This window comes from Scyliorhinus torazame, chromosome 2 (genome assembly GCF_047496885.1).
Source record: "Scyliorhinus torazame isolate Kashiwa2021f chromosome 2, sScyTor2.1, whole genome shotgun sequence".
Classification (NCBI taxonomy): domain Eukaryota; kingdom Metazoa; phylum Chordata; class Chondrichthyes; order Carcharhiniformes; family Scyliorhinidae; genus Scyliorhinus; species Scyliorhinus torazame.
This window is the reverse complement of record NC_092708.1, coordinates 112,243,844-112,263,218: the sequence shown is the minus strand read 5'-3', so window position 1 is coordinate 112,263,218 and position 19,375 is coordinate 112,243,844. Positions and strand designations below refer to the sequence as shown.

Here is a 19,375-nt window from a genome sequence, read left to right as displayed (position 1 = left end):
TCCCTGCCAATACCCACTGAGTTTACGCCACGACCAGAACATGTGTACATGGTTAGCCGACCCTCCGGTGCATCTAGCACACTTGTCCTCCAGCCCGAAGAATCTGCTCATCCGGGCCACCGTCATGTGGGCCTGGTGCACAACCTTAAACTGGATCAGGCTGAGCCTGGCGCATGTTGCGGTCATGTTTACTCTGCTCAGGGCTTCCGCCCAGATACCGTCCTACATCTCCCCCCGAGCTCCTCCTCTCACTTAAGCTTCAGGTCCTCGGTCTGCATCTCCTCAGCTCCCATTAGTTCCTTGTAGATGTCTGAAACGCTACCCTCTCCCACCTCTCCCCTAGAAACTACCTTGTCCTGCCTCCCCTTCGGCAGGAGACATGGGAAGGACGGCACCAGTCTGCGTACAAAATCCCGCACCTGTAAGTATCTAAAGTCGTTCCCTCTCGCCAGCCCAAACTTCTCCTCCGGCGCCCTCATGCTCAGAAAGCTCCCTTCCAGGAACAGATCCCACATCCTCACAATCCCCGCCCACCCCCACAGTCGATACCCTCCGTCCATGTTCCCCGGGGCAAATCAGTGGTTGCCGCAGATTGGGGTTCACACCGATGCTCTTACCTCCCCTACATGCCTCCTCCACTGGCCCCAGATCCGAAGAGCCGCCACCACTATCGGGCTGGTGGAGTACCGTGCCGGCAGAAGCGGCAGAGGTGCCGTGACCAGGGCTGCTAAGCTAGTGCCCCTGCACGAAGCAGCCTCCATCCGCTCCCAAACCGACCCCGCACCCACCATCCATTTCCTTATCATCGCTATGTTGGTCGCCCAGTAATATTTGCTGAAGTTCGGCAACGCCAGCCCCCCTTCTCCTCTGTTCCTTTCAAGCATCACCCTCTTCACCCGCGGGGACTTCCCAGCCCATACAAATCCCAGAATAATTTTATCCAGCCTCTTAAAGAAGGACCGCGGGATAAAGATGGGGAGACACTGAAAAACAAACAAGAACCGCGGGAGAATCGTCATCTTAACAGTCTGCACCCTCCCCGCCAATGACAACAGGAGCGCATCCCACCTCCGGACCTCCTCCCTCCCTCGTTCCACCAGTCAGGACAGGTTGAGCTTATGCAGCTTGCCCCAGCCCCGTGCCACCTGAATCCCCAAATATCGGAAACTCTCCCCCACTAGCCTGAACGGCAACCCCTTCAGCCTACTCTCCTGCCCCCTCACCTGAATTACAAACAACTCGCTCTCAGCCATGTTCAGTTTGTATCCGGAGAATCGGCCAAATTCCCTCAGGGTTGCCATAATACCGTCCATCCCCACCATTGGATCCGATACATATAACAGCAGATCATCTGTGTATAACGAGACTCTATGTTCCACTCCCCCCCCCCCCCCCGGACCAGCCCTTTCCAGCCCCTAGAAGCTCTCAGTGCAATTGCCAGCGGCTCTATGGCCAGCGCAAACAGCAGTGGAGAGAGAGCGCAGCCCTGTCTTCTCCCACGGTGCAGTCTAAAGTAGTCCGATGTCGTCCTGTTCGTCCTTACACTCGCCTCCGGGGCCTGATACAATAGCCTAACCCAGTTGATGAACCCCCCCCCCCCGCCGAACCCAAACCATCCTAGTACCTCCCACAGATAATCCCACTCGACCCGGTCAAAAACCTTTTCAGCAGCCATGGCTACCACTATTTCTACCTCCCTACTCTCCGGGGGCATCATAATCACGTTGAGCAGCCTTCTTAGGTTGGCCACCAGCTGCCTCCCCTTTACAAACCCGGTTTGGTCCTCCCCAATTACATCCGGGACACAGTCCTCAATTCTAGTCGCCAGAATCTTGGCCAGTAACTTGGCGTCTACGTTAATCAAAGAGATCGGCCTGTATGACCCACAGGCCTCCAGGTCCTTATCCCGTTTCAGAATGAGCGAGATGGTGGCCTGCGACATCGTCGGGGGTAAACTCCCTCTGTCTCTTGCCTCGTTAAAGACCCTGACCAGCACCGGCCCCACTATCCCGGCAAATTTTTTGTAAAACTCCACCGGATACCCGTCTGGCCCCGGGGCTTTACCCGACTGCATGACCTTCAGGCCCCCCAATACCTCTTCGATCCTGACCAGGGCCCCCAGTCCGTCCCCCAACCCTCCCCACTCTTGGGAAGGCCAGTCCATCCAGGAATCGCCTCATTCCCCCCGGTCCCCCGGATGGTTCCGAAGTGTACAGCTTCCTATAAAAGTCCCTAAAGACCTTGTTCAGCCCTGCTGGATCACCCACTAGATTACCTTCCCCATCCACTACCCTCCCTATTTCCCTAGCCGCTTCCCTCTTCCTCAGTTGCTGCGCAAGCATTCTACTGGCCTTCTCCCCATGCTCATAAATCGCGCCTTTTACCTTTCTAAGCTGCTCTACAGCCTTGCCAGTAGTCAGCACCCAAAATTCGGCCGGCAGCCTCTGTCGTTTCCTGAGTAACTCTGGCCTCTGGGATTTCGCGCAACTCCTGTCCATCCGTAGGATTTCCTTAATCAGTCGGTTCGTCTCTGCCCTATCTGTCCTGTCCCTGTACACCCGGATTGAAATCAGCTCCCCGCTCACCACTGCCTTCAGTGCCTCCCAGAGCACCACTGCCGAGACTTCTCCAGTATCGTTCACCTGCAGGTAATTCTGCATGCATTTCCTCAGCCTCTCACACACCGCCTCGTCCGCGAGTAATCCAACTTCCAGCCTCCATGGTGGGTGCTGAAAGCTGTCCTTACAAAACTGCAGGTCTACCCAGTGCGGAGCATGGTCCGATATGGCAATTGTTGAATATTCTGCCCTCACCATTCTGGCCAGCAGGGCCCTATTCACAACAAAGTAGTCAATTCGGGAATACACCTTGTGGACGTGGGAGTAGTACGAGAACTCCCTCGCCGTCGGCCGGCTAAACCTCCACGGATCTGCTCCCCCCATTTGCTCCATGAACCCTCTCAGTTCCTTTGCCATCGCTGGCAACCTGCCCATTCTTGAGCATGACCGGTCCAGGCTCGGGTCCAGGACCGTATTAATGTCCCCGCCCATGATCAACTTACGCGAGTCCAAGTCAGGGATCCTCCCCAGCATCCTCCTAATAAAATCCACATCGTCCCAATTAGGGGCATACACACTGACCAGGACTACTCTCACCCCTTCCAGCTTACCCCTCACCATAACAAACCTACCACCCCCATCCACGACTGTGCCCTCCACCTCAAATTGTACCCTTTTATTAATCAGGATCGCAAACCCCCTCGTCTTACAATCAAGCCCCGAATAGAAGACCTGACTGACCCATCCCTTCCTTAACCTAACCTGGTCTGCCACATTCAGGTGCGTCTCCTGCAGCAAGACTATGTCCGCCTTCAGAACCCGCAGATGCGCAAACACACGCGCCCTCTTCACTGGCCCGTTTAACCCTCGAACCCTCAGGTGATCCTTCTGGTTGGGGGACACTTCGCCCCCCCCCCACCCCCTTTGCCAATCAGCCATCCCCTTTCCTTGGCCAGTCCCCCAGCCATGTGTCGCGCCCCCTGGCCGGCTCCACCCATGACCTCCTCATTGTTACCATGCCCAGTTTCCATCCCCGTCAGCAGAACAACTCTCCCCCCTGCCCCTCCCGAGCAATACCATCCTATCACCTAACCCCTGCTCTAATCTAACTATATGGACACCCCCCACCTTGTCTCCCATTGACTAGCTGCACTCAGCTAGCCTGGGGCTCCCAGCCTCGGCACCATCACGTCTCCCACCCATTGTTCCCAGTCACCCCTCCCCCGACCCCTCCACACCACTTCCCCAGATCAGCCCTACCTAAGCAAACACTCGATACAAGTCATAAACAACCACCACAATAGCACCATTTAAGTTAAACAAGAAAAAAAGAGATAAGAAATAACAGGCCCTCTCAGTCCTTCCCATACAGACACAGAAAAAGATTGCACAAAGTTCCCCTGAAGCATCCATCTTAACCCAACCCTTTTAACTGTTTTCTTTATTATTTTCCCCCCAACCAAACTCCAACTAATCAAAGAGCCCAAACAGGAAACATTCAGGTAAACCACGCAAAAAAAAAAGAAGATACATCCCTACCACCTTCCAACCCCCCAACAAGGTCGAAAAAAGAAACAACAAAAACGGACCCAAACATGCAGGTAATTTCCAAAACGGGAGAGACACCACATATACTTAAAAGTTCTAACATGAGTCCAAACGTCCTCAGCTCAGGGCCAGCCCTTGCTTATTAACGAAGTCCATCGCCTCTTTGGGTTCCTCGAAATAGTGGTGCTGACTCTTATACGTGACCCACAGACGCGCCGGAAAAAGCAGCCCTAATTTCACCTTGTTTTTATACAGTATCTCCTTCACCTGCCTGTAGCCTCCCCTCCTCCTGGCCACCTCAGCGCTCAAATCCTGGTACACATGGAGGGCGGTATTGTCTCAAATACAGCTTCATGTGCTCTTTGCCCATTGCAGTACCCGTTCCTTGTCCAGGTACCTGTGAAAGCGTACCACCATCGCTCGTGAGGACACCCTTGTCGCGGCTGCCTCACCTGCACTCTGTGTGCCCCGTCCACCTCCGGCGGGCGCAGGAACACCTTGTTCCCCAGCAACTTCTGGAACATACCCTCCACATATGCGGCAGCGTCTAGCCCCTCTGCCCCCTCTGGGAGGCCCATGATTCTCACATTCTTCCAGCGAGATCTGTTGTCCAGGTCCTCCAGCCTTTCCAGAAGCACGTTTTGCTGGTCCCTCAGTCTCCGAATCTCCACATCCGCCGTTTGAAAGTCAGCCTGCTCCTCCACTGACTTCTCCAACTGCTGGAGCTTCTCAGCCTGATCATCCAGCCTTTTTCCCATCCGGTCAATCGACTTCTGTAACGGCTCCAAGTTGTCACGCTTCAGAGCCAAAAAGCCCTCCTGCATATTCTGCAGGAGCTGCTCCATTGTGGGCTGGGCTGCCGGCTCCTTGCTCTGAACACCAGCCATGCTGGTCTCTCTCACAGCCTCCACTGTGCCCTTACTCGACCAGTCCTTCTGCTGTTTACCGTCCCTCCGGCTTCTTAGGACCATACAATTCTGTATGGGTCCCGTGCCTGAGTGCTATTGCTTTCCAGTTCCGCGCTCAAAAGCGCAAAAACATCAGGGGAAAAGGTCCAAAAGCCCAACCGAAGCGGGAGCCACCAAATGTGCGACCTACTCCCTCATAACCGCCACCGGAAGTCCTAGCTGGTGTTTTTAACACATAATTCACCTCACTTAATTTCCTTTCAATCTGATATGGTCCACAAAACCTAGCTTTTAAAGGTTCACCTACCACTGGTAACAACACTAAAACTTTATCTCCACTGGCAAAACTACGAACTTTGGAGTTCTTGTCCGCTACCTGTTCCTTCACATTTTGTACAACTTTCAAATGTTGTCTGGCCAATTCACCGGCTCTATTTAATCGTTCCCTAAAATTTGACACGTAATCCAATAGTGTAACTTCCGATTTTTCACCCACCAATTTTTCTTTAATCAATTTAAGTGGTCCTCTTACCTCATGACCAAAAATTAGTTCAAAAGGACTACATTTGGTTGACTCATTAGGTGCATCCCTAATTGCAAACAGTACGAATGGAATTCCTTTATCCCAATCCTCTGGATAATCTTGACAATAAGCCCTCAACATTGTCTTGAATGTCTGATGCCACCTTTTTAACGCTCCCTGCGATTCTGGATGGTACGCAGTTGATTTAAATTGTTTTATTCCTAAACTATCCGTAACGTCTTTGAATAATGTTGAGGTAAAATTTGATCCTTGATCTGATTGAATTTCTGTGGGTAGTCCATATCTAGTAAAGAATTTCAGTAACTCCTCCACAATCCTTTTAGCTGTAATATTACGTACTGGAATGGCCTCTGGAAATCTAGCGGACACATCCATTATAGTCAAAAGATATTGATTCCCACTTTTTGTTTTAGGAAGAGGTCCTACACAATCAATTAGGACCCTTGCAAAAGGTTCCTCAAATGCTGGAATGGGTATTAAGGGCGCTGGTTTTATCATTGCTTGAGGTTTCCCTATCACTTGACATGTGTAACAAGATTGACAAAATTTAACTACATCTTTATGTAGTCCCGGCCAATAAAAATGTTTTTGGATTTTAGCTTGAGTTTTCCTTATTCCCAAATGACCTCCCACTGGTACCTCATGTGCAACTCGCAACACCTCCTTTCTATACCCTACCGGCAATACTACTTGATGAACTTCTGCCCACTTCTCATCCGCCTGCATATGTAAAGGTCTCCATTTTCTCATCAAGCCATCACTTTTACGGAATAACACTCTGGTATACTCTCAGATTCCTCTTCCGTATATGCTTTCTGATATATACGTTTTATTTCTACATCTTTCTGTTGTAACTCCGCCAATTTTCCTGAACTAAAAATATTCGCCTCATCCTCCACCTGTTCTTGTTCGTTTTCAACCATCTGATCAAAAATCGTTTCTGATAATTGCACTTCAACTTCATCTTCACTCTTTGATTTCTCCTCTTGTCTTAACCTGTGACTTTGCGACCTTGTTACTACACAATCTGGAAAAATCCCAGGATATTCGTCCTTCAACACTTCAGTTGTCTGATTTTCCACTGGCTTATCAACCACAGTAGGCATCACTCCCACCTGCGATCCAGCTATATCATTACCCAAGATAAACTGTATTCCTGGACAAGATAGTTTCTCTATTACTCCTACTACCACTTCACCACTCTTCCCTGGACTTTCCAACCTTACCTTATATAATGGACCGCTACTCCTCTCACCCTGAATTCCACATATTACTGCCTTTTCTGGCAACATTCTTCCCAAACTACATAATTCCTCATCTCTTACTATTAAAGATTGACTAGCTCCCGTATCTCTTAAAATTGTGACTTATTTACCTGCTCCTCCTGATACACATGAGTAAACTTTACCCACACAAGTAAATTCTTTAAAGAGATCTGGCACCTTCTTATCAATCACCTCTTGATTAGGCTGTACAGTCTTTTGCTCCTTCACTTCACTTGGGCCTTTCCTTTACCACTTTAACAAACCCTACTGTCTTATCCTGTTTTACTACATCAGCGTTCCCAGTGCTTTTCTTCAACCACCAACACTGTGACTTTACATGGCCTAGTTTATTACAGTGAAAACATTTGAAACTTTTCATTTCTCTTCCACCCTCCTGGATTTCTTTTTTAATCTGAGGTACACTCTCCTTATTATCTCCCATCAGATCACCCTTACCTTTACCACTTGAGTATTTCTCATGTCCCCAGTTTCTATCCCTCACAGGCTGAAACTGATGTCGGAAACCAAGCTTTGATTTATGAACTAATTAATAATCATCTGCCATTTCTGCTGCTAACCGCGCAGTTTTAACCCTCTGCTCTTCCACATGAGTTCACACTACATTAGGAATTAAATTTTTTAACTCCTCCAAAAGTATAATTTCTCTGAGAGCTTCATACGTTTGGTCTATTTTCAAAGCCCTTATCCACCTATCAAAATTACTCTGTTTGAGCCTTTCAAACTCCATGTATGTTTGACCAAATTCTTTCCTTAAATTTCTAAATCTTTGTCTGTAAGCTTCAGGCACTTGTTCATATGCGCCTAAGATGGATTTTTTCACCTCCTCATACGTTCCAGATACCTCCGCCGGTAGTGACGCACACTTCACTAGCTCTACCTACCAGCTTTGTTTGAATCAGTTATATCCACATGTCCTGTGACCATTTAATTTGTTTAGCTACCTTCTCAAATGAAATAAAAAAGGCTTCTACCTCCTTCTCGTCAAACCTTGGCAATGCTTGGACATATTTAAATAGATTCCCACCAAGCCTTCGACTTTGACGCTCTTTCTCACTATCCTCATCACTATCATCCAACTGTACGTTTCCCTTTACATCTGCCAATTTTAACTGACTGTCATGTTTCATGGCCATTTTCTGAAGTTCAAACTCTCTCTCTTTATATTTTCCCCTGATCTGTATCTTCCTTTCTCTTTCTTTTTGTTCTGCTAGGGCTATTCTTTCTTTTCTCATTTCTTCTCTCTCCTTTTTTTCCCGCTCTCTCTCTTTCTTTTTCCTCTCTACCTCTTTCGTATTCAAGCTGCTTTAAGTCTTTCTCATGTTCCATTTGAAAATTAAATGAAATGAAAATCGCTTCTTGTCACAAGTAGGCTTCAATTGAAGTTACTGTGAGAAGCCTTAGTTGCCACATTCCAGCGCCTGTTTGGGGAGGCTGATACGGGAAATTTGTTTAATTTGTAACTGAGTTTTTGCCATTTCCAATGAATCAAACTGTATCTCAGGCAACTTTAAATGCTTAACCACCGCCATAATTACCTCACCTTTTCGCATTTTGCCAGGCAATGTTGACTGCAATGCTTTTGCCAAATCTAACAGTCTGCTTTTAGTCTCTGTCTGTAAGGTACTGCGTGTGGCCATCTCCGCCCCCAAAAACTTCTGAGCCTCTGAAAGAGCCATTGTCCACAACACTTAAACTAAAATACCATACTTGAAAAGCAACCACAATATGCTCACCCCTCACTATCTTTAAGTTCACTAAGCCAATCCAATAGATAGACATTTATCCCCCTCGAGCCCCCAATTGTTATGGGTCCGGGTTTACAGAACCCCAAAGTGTTTCATGGAGTTCAACCGACCCACAACCTTTAATAGATTGTGGTGTGGGAAGCACACGGCGTACTCTCCAGGTGTGATACAGCAATTATGGACAAATGGTTTTTAAAACAAAACAATGTTTATTCTATGAACTCAAGTTAACCTTTTAAAAACAAACATTGAATATCTGAACACCCATTACTTCAAAGAGAACCACAAAAGACTACAACCCTAAATAATCTTTCAAACTGTTCCTTTAAACATCCAAAAGAATTCAAACCTTCAAAAATAGACATGAGGTTACAATATATTTATAGTCTTTGGATTTCAGACATCAACAGACCAGCTCTGTTGTTTCTTCCTGCAGCGCTCAGCAAAACACAGACTCCCAGCTGCCTCCTCAAAACTGAAACCAAAAGCAGAAGTGAGCTCAGCGCCCCCCACCCTCTGACATCACTTCAGTGATATGATCAGCTCCATTTCTTAAAGGTACACTGCTTAAACATCCATTTCTTAAAGGTACTCTCACATGACAAAAGAAACAATGTCCCAAAACATCCAGTCTTTGGATCATCAGAAATGGGGCCTATGTCGGGAGATACACATCAGGACCCCAAAGAAGACCCGATGTTAGATATACACGGAAGTTGCCGGGAGGCATCTGGTCTAATACCTGCGTACTCCACTAAACACCACAATCAACCACCCTTCCCCATAAACACCATTCCAACCACCCTTTTACCACTGACTTATCTAGCACTATCCCCCAACCACTCGGCTTCTGCTGGTTGAATTCTCTGTTCCCAGGACCACTATGAATGTCTCTGATGCTGATACAAGACATGCCTGGATACTTACCCGGGGAATTTAGACAATTCTATACCTGGTCTAATACCTGCGTACTTAACTAAGCACCACAACCAACCACCTGCATCACCTCTCCGGCCACCCGGCCAGACCTGTCTACCACCACCCCCTGACCACCCGACTAACCCCAGTAACCCAACCTAACTACCCCACTACCCACCTACATCCCCTGACCCTACTACCTCCCATCTGACTATCTCGCCCTCCCTACCAGATCCCACTAGCCCTCATACCAAACTGACTACACCCCCAGCCAGATCTGACTGCCCCCGGCACCTGACTACCATACGATTATCCCCGATCAAATCCAACTATCCTCTACACCCGACTACCGACTAGATGTGACTACTCCCCAACCACCCAACTACCTACTGACCAGACCTGACTACCCCCTCGCACTCCGGCCAGATGTCCCCCCACCCAGCTACTGCCAGACCACCCGACTACACTTGACCGAGCTACCCCCGACCTGACCCAACCAGCCCCCAACCTAGTTCGACTATTCCCAACCACAAAACCCTGGCCTACCCACCTCACCCACATTTTCCCACCTACCCATTCATTCACTCAAACATTCACTAACTCACACTCGTTCATTAAAAGACTTGCGACCTTTAAATATTTACTGGAATATGGCAACTACTGTCATACAAAGGAGGTATGTTCTCTCCTTTTTCCAACTCTCCTATCTCATTGGACTTGTCCAGAAGTGCTTGTGCTGCTGCTTTCTGCTTTAGCCAGGAATATCCTGGGTGAAATGTGTAGCATAGCTGGGTTTGTGGGCAGTGGCAATGACATTGTTGCTGACCGGAAAATCCATGCCAATGTCGGCTTCCACACGTACAGAGATGGCTTTGAGCTTTAACTCACCACCACCTCTCTTGACCCCTCCACTGACTGTAAATTATCAGACTGCTTGCTTGTCTGATATCCAGTCCTGGGTAAGCAGAAAGTTCCTCTTTTTTCCACTTCCGTAACATTGCCTGACTCTGCCCCTCAGTTTGTCTGTTGTTGAAGCCCTAACTCATCCGTGGCTTTGTTACCTCTGGGCTTGACAATTCCAACACCCTCCAGGCCATCCTCCCTCATTCCGCCCTCATAAACTTGAGGAGAGCCAAAACTCTGTTGCCCATGTCCTATCTCACCCATCACCCCGTGCTCCCTCACCTGCAACCGCTCCCTGTTAAGTAGAGCCACAATTTTAAAATTCGCATTTTGTTTTCACATTCCTTCCTGACTTTGCTGCTCCCCATCTATTTCCGACTTATTGAGCATCCCCAATTTTAATTGTTCCACCACTTAGGGCCTTCCGTTGCTGGGACCCTATGCTCTGGAATTTCTATCCCTGTACCTCCCTCCTTCTCTAGTTCTTTCTCCTCCTTTAAGACACTCTTTAAAATCTAGATCTTGACCAAGCATTTAGTCATCTGCCTTAATATAAAGGTGGTTCTTTGTCATTTTTGTTTACTAATGCTTCTGTGTCATACTTCTGACAGCCAGTTGTAAAGGATGAAATCAGAGCCAATCTTTGATTGGAATAGAATTATTCGCAATTCAGATATATATCTCCCGACTCCACTATACTCCTGTGTCAGGAATGGACAGAAAATCTTTCACCAATGCCGACACCGTCTATTCAGGAAGAGAGCTCCAACGACCCACGACCCTCTGAGAGAAAAGATATCGCCTCATCTCCATTTTATCTGGATGGCACTTATTTTAAAATGGTGACCCCCTAGTTCAAGATTCTCCCACAAGCGGCAACATCCTCTCCACATCCACCCTGTCAGGACCCCTCAGGATCTTAAATGTTTCAATCTTACACATCTAAACTAACAGTGGACACTAGCCGCGCCTTTCCTCAGAAGACAACTCACCCATTCAGGTATTAGTCTGGTAAACCTCCTCTGATCAATAGTGCGCACAATATTCTGGATGTCCTCCTTCTGTGCTGTAGTATTCTGAAATCCTATTCTAATGGAGAAGTTGTGGGCTCTGGGTGTGAATACTCCGATAAATACAGAGCTGCTTCTTCTGCACCATTGAAAATGTTGGGCTTACTTCCACTGCAAGGATGAGCCTGATACAGTTTAAGGTGGTGCACAGGGTGCATAGGACTAGGGCGAGAATGAGTGGGTTCTTTCAGGGAGTAGCAGATGAGTGTGAGAGGTGTGGGCGGGGGCCAGCGAATCACATGCACATGTTTTGGGGTTGTGAAAAATTGGGAAGATTCTGTGCGGGAGTGTTTATGGTCTTAGCCAGGATAGTGGAGGAGGAGGTGGACCCGGACCCTTTGGTGGTGATATTTGGGGTTTCAGAGAAGCCAGAGCTCATGGAGATGAGGAAGGCTGATGTCTTGGCCTTCGCCTCTCTGATTGCACGGTGGCGAATTTTGCTGGAGTGGCGGTCGGCATTGTCACTAGGGGTAGCGGCTTGGTTGGGTGACCTGTACGACTTCCTGCGATTAGAGAAGATAAAGTACGAGTTAAGGGGCTCTTCAAGGGGGTTTGAGTAAAGATGGGAGTTGTTCATGACCGTGTTTGAGGAGCTGTTTGTCGCGGGGGAGGGGGGGGGGGGGTGAAAAAGGCGAAAAATCTGTACAGACTGTATATTTGATTGTTAGGAAGAATGTTTTCCCGGGGTGTTTATTCACTGTAACCTGTTTTGATACATGTTTGTAATAAAATACATTTTTAAAAAAATGTTGGACTTACTTATTCCAAAGTTTGCTTTTCAGCAAATACAATGAAAACAAAATACTGAACCAGAACAAATGTTGACCATGACTCACGGATGTGTACTTGTTGAAAGTATCACAAAATCACAGAATTGTTACGGCGTTGAAGGAGGCCATTTTTGCCCACCGTATGTGTCCTGAATCTCCAAGCATGAATCATGATGGAGTGTCATTTTTCCCCGACCTTTTCCCTACACTCTTGCACATTGTTTCTACTTAAATAATTATCTCATGCCCTCATAAATGCCTCAATTGAACCTGCCTCCAACACACTTCCAGGCAGTGCATTCCAGACTCAAACCACTTGTGTGAAAATGATTTTTTTCTTACATCACATTTGCTTCTTTTGCAAATCACTTTAAATCTGTGCCCTCTCATTCTTGATCCTTTTACAAGTGGGAACACTTCCTCCTTATCTACTCTGCCCAGCCCGTCACGATTTTGAATATCTCCATCAAATCTCCTCTTAGCGTTCTCTCCAAGGAGACCAGCCCCAACTTCTCCAATCTATCCTCATAACCGAAGTTTCTTATTCCTGGAACCATTCTTGCAAAAGTTTTCTGCACTTTCTAAAATGTTTACATCCTTTCTATAGTGTAGTGCCCAGAACTGTACAAATTACAACTGAGATCTAACTGGTGTCTTGTACACATTCAGCAAAACCTTCTTCCCCTTGTACTTTATGGGTCTATTAATAAAGCCCAGACTTCCATATGCTTTATTAACTGCTCTCTCCATCTGATCTGTCACCTTCAATGACCTATGCACATATACATCAGGTCCCTCTGCTCCTGTACAGCCTGAGGAATATTACTACCTTATTCTTATTGTCTGTTCATGTTCTTCCTACCAAAATGCAGCACCTCATACTTCTCCGCATTAAATTTCATCTGCCACTTATCTGCCCACTCCACCAACTTCCTTTTATAGTTCTAGATATGTCTCTGCCCTTTTGAAGTACCACAACCTTTGACAGAATTATTGCTCAACTCCAGAAATAAGTTTAACATTACGTAAAGAAAAATAATAATATGTTTGCTTAATTGTGTGGCTGAACTTGATACAGAAAATATGCATATTCTGTCACGGGAGTCCCCAGAATGTTTATAACATGGAGGGAGGATCACAAAAGTAAAAAGACCAGGAACCCCTGAATTAGTTCATGGATGACACACATTTCATCTCCTTTACTCAGCTCTGCTCTTTTTGATATTGTTCCCTAACAATGGTCAATCAATCTCACTCTTCACCGAGCATCTACAACTATTTGGAGAAAAATCTTCCGGGCAAGGAAAATGGAAAATAACTGGTTCAGGGTTGAGATAGGACTGTGAACGTAGGAGGCGCGTAGAAGGGGGATGTATAGCTGGGAAGGGTAGGCAGGGGAAAGCGGATTGGGAGGGGTGGCAAGTACAAGGCTGCCAAGAGGCCAACCCAAGGAGAGAAACAGCTGTACCCTCTGGTTACCATCGGGTAATAGTCAGCAGCTGCAGTCAGTGATTGGGCCACGGCATTACCAGTGAGGTATGCAGGCAAACAGATGAGTGAGAGGACTGAAATGCGGCAGATTGGCAGATAGATAAGCAGATGAGCAACAGAGTTAAGCAGGCAGAACAGACCAGTGGCTATCCAAAAGAGAGTCACAGCACCGACAATCCCGCTATTAAACAGAATAGGCTATCAGGCAGAGAAAATCCAAGAAGTTGCACCCATGCTACTCAGCAGGATGGGGAAACAGGAAAGACGGATTTCTGTTATCTCTGAGGTGAGTGCAATGGACTTGTCTTAACATTCCTTCATCAATATGTCTGCCATTCTCTTGGCAATGCACTACGACAGTGCCACCCTGTGGTGAATGTAAGTACTGCTGTTAGATTTGGCAGAAAGGGTTTGAACACAAGTTGTGATGTATGGTGATATAATGTTACATTCATATGGACATCAACAAGTACCATACCAGGAGAACATTGAGACCCCTGACCATTTTAAATATATAATAGAGGTATATATGTCAGCAGGCATAAATATCTATATACATAGGAACATTGGGCCAAATTTTCTGAAGACTGGACGTACAGTATTTAAAAAGGGTGCCCTGATCTTTCTGGCGGGGCGGACACTGGGACTCACCCCTTGGATTTCCTTTTCAGAGATCCTAACAATACAGTGGAGAAAACTTCCTGCCCTCTGCGGCACACTGCATTAAAAAGAGAAAATTTCACCGAATGTTTCCGCCTCTGACTTTGAGCCATAGTCTTCACTCGGTTGCAGGGTGTGTGCTAGTTACCCAGGAAATGTTCGATGGTTTATAATCTCGTCTCACACCTCGGTAATTCCACAATTAACCCCCAATCACCACTGACTCTGTCGCCGACTTCATCACTCCCCAAGTACCTGACTAACCCCCCCCGCCACTCAACAACTCCCTGATGTGACCCAAATCGGCAATCCCCCTCACAACCCCAACCTGATCTGACTACCCTTGATCACCCAAATACCTCTGACCCATCTGCCAACTCACCTACCTATCTACCTATCACCTCAGCTGTCCACATTCACTGTCATTCTGAATGGACCGTTACCATACATACACCAGCTTGTGCAGTCAAAAGGATTCTGCTCGGAGGGAGTTCCCCAAACGACTTTGCGCTGTGCATTTCTGTGATAGCTGAGATTGGAAGATCCGAGGAGAAATGCTCAGCAGCATCAAGTCAGAGGAACTCTGTACCGCAGAGGCAAACTGATTACCACTGCTCAAAAGGTCTGGGCTATTGTAAACCTTGTGCGGTATCACAGGAATTTGAAGGCTATGCCTAATAAAAATGGTGGGTTATCTGATGTAGTGAAGAAATTATTATCTATCCCCTTTGCCTTGGAGACCTGGGCGAGTATCATTCAGAACTAGTCCCCACAAACGGGGGCCAGATGGATAGACATTTGTGGGGGTCTCCCAGGGGATTGGAGACTTGTCAAGAGGAAGAAGGAGGCTTATGTAAAGATGAGACATGAAGGTTCAGTAAGGGCGCTCGAGAGTTACAAGTTAGCTAGGAAGGACCTAAAGAGAGAGCTAAGAAGAGCCAGGAGGGGACATGAGAAGTCTTTGGCAGGTCGGATCAAGGATAACCCTAAAGCTTTCTATAGATATGTCAGGAATAAAAGAATGACTAGGGTAAGAGTAGGGCCAGTCAAGGACAGTAGTGGGAAGTTTTGCTTGGAGTCCGAGGAGATAGGAGAGGTGCTAAATGAATATTTTTCGTCAGTATTCACACAGGAAAAAGACAATGTTGTCGAGGAGAATACTGAGATTCAGGCTACTAGGTTCATAAGGAGGAGGTGTTAACAATTCTGGAAAGGGTGAAAATAGATAAGTCCCCTGGGCCGGATGGGATTTATCCTAGGATTCTCTGGGAAGCTAGGGAGGAGATTGCTGAGCCTTTGGCTTTGATCTTTAACTCATCTTTGTCAACAGGAATAGTGCCAGAAGACTGGAGGATAGCAAATGTTGTCCCCTTGTTCAAGAAGAGGTGTAGAGACAACCCCAGTAACTATAGACCAGTGAGCCTTACTTCTGTTGTGGGCAAAATCTTGGAAAGGTTTATAAGAGATAGGGTGTATAATCATCTGGAAAAGAATAATTTGATTAGACATAGTCAACACGGTTTCGTGAAGGGTAGGTTGTGCCTCACAAACCTTATTGAGTTCTTTGAGAAGGTAACCAAACAGGTGGATGAGGGTAAAGCAGTTGATGTGGTGTATATGGATTTCAGTAAAGCATTTGATAAGGTTCCCCACGGTAGGCTATTGCAGAAAATACAGAAGTATGGGATTCAGGGAGTTTTAGCAGTTTGGATCAGAAATTGGCTAGCTGGAAGAAGACTAAGGGTGGTGGTTGATGGGAAATGTTCAGACTGGAGTCCAGTTACTAGTGGTGTACCACAAGGATCTGTTTTGGGGCCACTACTGTTTGTCATTTTTATAAATGACCTGGAGGAGGGCGTAGAAGAATGGGTGAGTAAATTTGCAGATGACACTAAAGTCGGTGGAGTTGTGGACAGTGCGGAAGGATGTTACAAGTTACAGAGGGACATAGATAAGCTGCAGCGCTTGGCTGAGAGGTGGCAAATGGAATTTAATGCAGAAAAGTGTGAGGTGATTCATTTTGGAAGGAATAACAGGAAGACAGAGTACTGGGCTAATTGTAAGATTCTTGGCAGTGTGGATGAGCAGAGAGATCTCGATGTCCATGTACATAGATCCCTGAAAGTTGCCACTCAGGTTGAGAGGGTTGTTAAGAAGGCGTACGGTGTGTTAGCTTTTATTGGTAGAGGGATTGAGTTTCGGAGCCATGAGGTCATGTTGCCGCTGTACAAAACTCTGGTGCGGCCGCATTTGGAGTATTGCGTGCAATTCTGGTCGCCGCATTATAGGAAGGATGTGGAAGCATTGGAAAGGGTGCAGAGGAGATTTACCAGAATGTTGCCTGGTATGGAGGGAAGATCTTATGAGGAAAGGCTGAGGGACTTGAGGCTGTTTTCGTTAGAGAGAAGAAGGTTAAGAGGTGACTTAATTGAGGCATACAAAATGATCAGAGGATTGGATAGGGTCGACAGTGAGAGCCTTTTTCCTCGGATGGTGATGTCTAGCACGAGGGGACATAGCTTTAAATTGAGGGGAGATAGATATAAGACAGATGTCAGAGGGAGGTTCTTTACTCAGAGAGTAGTAAGGGTGTGGAATGCCCTGCCTGCAACAGTAGTGGACTAGCCAACACTAAGGGTATTCAAATGGTCATTGGATAGACACATGGACGATAAGGGAATAGTGTAGATGGGCTTTAGACTGGTCTCACAGGTCAGCGCAACATCGAGGGCCGAAGGACCTGTACTGCGCTGTAATGTTCTATGTTCTTTGAGATCCCTAGCTGCATGCTCTTTGGGCAGGGTGGTCCCCTGGCACCGGGCACCACCTGGAAACTCTGGCAGTGCCAGCCTGGCATGCTGGCAGTGCCAGCCTGGTACCCTGGCAGTGCCACCTGGGTGCCAGCCTGGCACTGCTAAGTGCTGGCGAGCGGAGCTCCTCAGTGTAGAAAACAGGGCTATGCACGGCCTCGGCCGCATGTTCCCTGCTGAGGCCCCTTACTTATCATGCGGGGTGTAGTATAGCCATGTGTTTCTTGGTGCAGCGAGCTCTGGGAAAACATGTGGCTAAATGCACTCGCTATGGGACTTAATTACCTTTTAGTTGAAAAGCGCCCAATGTCTTGAATCCCAAATTCAGCCTACTTTAATCAAAACTTTATTGGCCTCTTGCCAAAATTTACCAAGATCTTGGGGATTTTGTTTAGGATCATAACAAAACGTTTGGCCATTATTCATTACTTTGCACTACCCTTCTGTCATTTAGTCAGCTCCTGCACAATCACAGACCTCTCCATTTTGCTTTTCGCTCCCCTTTTCCTTGAATCTGTATCCACCTATAAGCTGATCTATAACAGCCTCCAGTCAAATGTCCTGTTTATGACATGGTATTATGGGATTTTTCACCAGTACTTTCGAGATTGAATTCAGAAACTCTATCCATTTTTGCACGAAAACCATAAATAATCATTGTTATGACATGTTCGGTTTTTGCCTGATTATATATTTGTGAAGCACATTGTAACATTGTACTACATTAATGCCACTACATAAAGACAAGGGGCTGGATTCTCCTGTTCCCCAGCCATGTGTTTCTTGGTGGCACACCTTTCGCTGGTGGAGGGATTCGCTACTCCCGCCACTTTCGAAGGGAGGCTGGATTCTCTGCTATCTAGTTAAGGGCTTTAAGTGTTCTCACTTCTTTTTTTCTGCAGAAAGCATTTAACTGTCTTTTGTGTGGTCCAGGAGGTGTCAATCATAGCTAGATGTTTATGAACATTGGGGTTAGTTTCACAGATGATGACTAGAGTACCACCCAAGTGTGAAGGGAGATGAATTAAACAATGCAGACAGCTGGATGTGTGTGGAATCACAGCCTAGTTAAAGGAATTTCACAGAGATATGAATGAAAGGCTTGCAGATCAAAGATCTGAGGGGATTTAAACTCAGCTGACTGTTTTTCTCTTTCCAGGAATTTACAGGTGCAGTTTCCCGTGCCTGAGCCAGCAGGTGAATTACACAGGTGAGTTTTAAAGCAGTGATTTTTTTTTTTCACAACCTGTCTGGACTGCTCTCCTGCTTCGAGGCGGGGGCCCTCTTATGGGGGGCTTCCAGGCAAGGGTGTCTCTTATGGGGAGCTTCCATACTGGGGTCTCTCTTATGGGGTGTCTCTGGTGGTGGTCTCCGTAATGTTCTCAAACAGCTTTGAGAAACTGTTTGTGTAATAAGGGGCGGGATTCTGCGGGAATCGGCGGGGTGGGCAACTCCAGCGGGAAGGAGTGGCATGAACCACTCCGGCGTCGGGCTGCCCTAAAGGTGCGGAATCTTCCGTACCTTCAGGGGCTAGGCCAGCGCCGGAGTGGTTTGCGCCGTGCCAGCCGGCGGGGAAGGGGCTTGGTGCCATGCCAACTGGTGCGAGTTGGTGCATGCGCGGGAGCGCCAGCGTGTGCTGGCGTCATCCCAGCGCATGCCCAGGGGGATCTTCTTCGCGTGCCATGGCGGAGGACCACAGCGGCTGATGCAGAGGAATAGAGTGCCCTCACGGCACAGACCTGCCCGCGGATCAGTGGGCCCCGATCGCGGGCCAGGCCACCGTGGGGGCACCTCCTGGGGCCAGATCCCCCTCGCACCCCCTTGAGGAGCCCGGAGGCCGCCCGCGCCATCAGTCCCGCCGGTAAGGACCTACTCTAATTTACGTCGGCGGGACCGGCAAACAACGGGCGGCCACTTGGCCCATCGTGGGCCGGAGAATCGCCGGGGGGGCTGCTGCCAGCGGAGAATTGCCAGCGGGGGGGTCGGAGAATCCCACCCAAGGTCTCTTGAATCCATGTAAGATGTAATTTTAATAAACTAGATATTCACTTTCTGGTGAGAAAAACACCCTAAAATTATCCTTGTGGTAAGGCTTGCTTTTATGTGTTGACTAAACTTCAGACAGCATCAGGGGGAGTGCATTGATTCAGTGTACACTTGCTTA

General features: G+C 47.5%; 1 protein-coding gene across 3 annotated transcripts in view; it reads right to left on the bottom strand.

Moving 5' to 3' along the window:
• kalrna (kalirin RhoGEF kinase a) overlaps positions 1-19,375 on the bottom strand; it is a 1,210,365-nt gene that overhangs the window by 470,662 nt on the left and 720,328 nt on the right. The window lies entirely within an intron of this gene.